The following is a 1,059-nucleotide window of genomic DNA, read 5'->3' as shown; positions in this document are numbered from 1 at the left end:
CTGCAGCTGCTTACTCATCTGTTCTTAAAATGTACCGCTTTAATAAATAGAAAAATAATCTTCCCCTCTTAAAAGTGTTTCTTCCTGTATTTATGTGAATTACTGACACACACACACACACACACACACACACACACACACACACACACACACACACACACACACACACACACACACACACACACACACACCCTGGGTTTGGACTCTGACCTGCGGCCCTTAGCTGCATCTCATTTCCCCTCTTTCCCCTTTCATGTCTTCAGCTGTCCTGTGAAAACAAAGGCCTAAAAATGCCCAAAAATAAAAACATAAAATGAGTCCAAATATCTTTAAAAGACCCCCAGCTCTGGAGAGTCTATCTGCAGAACAGAGAGTAAAGCTGCAATATGATTCATGATAAAATCCCACATTAGGTACCGGTCTATTTAAAAAGACAGTATTCTTAATCTTCATTTGAGACATTTTCACAAATGTAAAGAGACCTTTGTTCCCCTCCTGTCCATCACCACAAGGGTACTTGGTGGGGAGTCTGGGATGTGGGGGGAGTCATATCAGCATCTAGATTTCCATCTTAATTTGATTATCCTCTGGTCCTATAAAGTGTTTTCTCTGGCCTTACACATGGAAATAAAGACCTCGATCCTCCCTCAAGGATTTTAGGTTCCAGTTGTGTCCTGTCCTCAATGAATAGGTTCAAACTGCATTTTTCTGTGCTCTTACAGAGTCCTAAATGCCAAATTCCTTCAAAAAACAAACATTCCATTTGGCTATTACTATTGGCCCAGGTCTGGTAATTTTCAGTGTGTGTAAAACTGTACATACTTGCCAGATTTGGACTGGGTTATAAAAAAAGGGTTGAGATGGAGATGTTGGCACAATGAGACCATATGAAGCTAAACATTCATTCATGGCAGAGATCCCAGCGTCCCAGTGACACTGAGTCCAGCTTCTCTTCCCTATGTCCATCCTGCCAGTACCTACTTTGTGCTGTCTAATCAAGCACAAATGTTTTTAAAATAGTCTTTAATAATAATTAAACAAAACTGCTATCCAAGTTCC

General features: G+C 40.6%; 1 protein-coding gene across 1 annotated transcript in view; it reads right to left on the bottom strand.

Annotated features, from left to right (window-relative positions):
- Positions 1-261: 261 nt before the first annotated feature.
- The window catches only part of cachd1 (cache domain containing 1), an 81,635-nt gene continuing 80,837 nt past the window's right edge, over positions 262-1,059 (bottom strand). The window contains exon 27 of the mRNA XM_034882184.1: positions 262-1,059. This exon is cut by the window's right edge and continues 268 nt beyond it. The gene's annotated coding sequence lies outside the window, so the exon portion shown is untranslated.

The sequence above is a fragment of the Etheostoma cragini genome, chromosome 9 (assembly GCF_013103735.1).
Source record: "Etheostoma cragini isolate CJK2018 chromosome 9, CSU_Ecrag_1.0, whole genome shotgun sequence".
Lineage (NCBI taxonomy): Eukaryota > Metazoa > Chordata > Actinopteri > Perciformes > Percidae > Etheostoma > Etheostoma cragini.
Note: the sequence above shows the minus strand (reverse complement) of the source record. Positions and strands in the feature narration are given on the sequence as shown.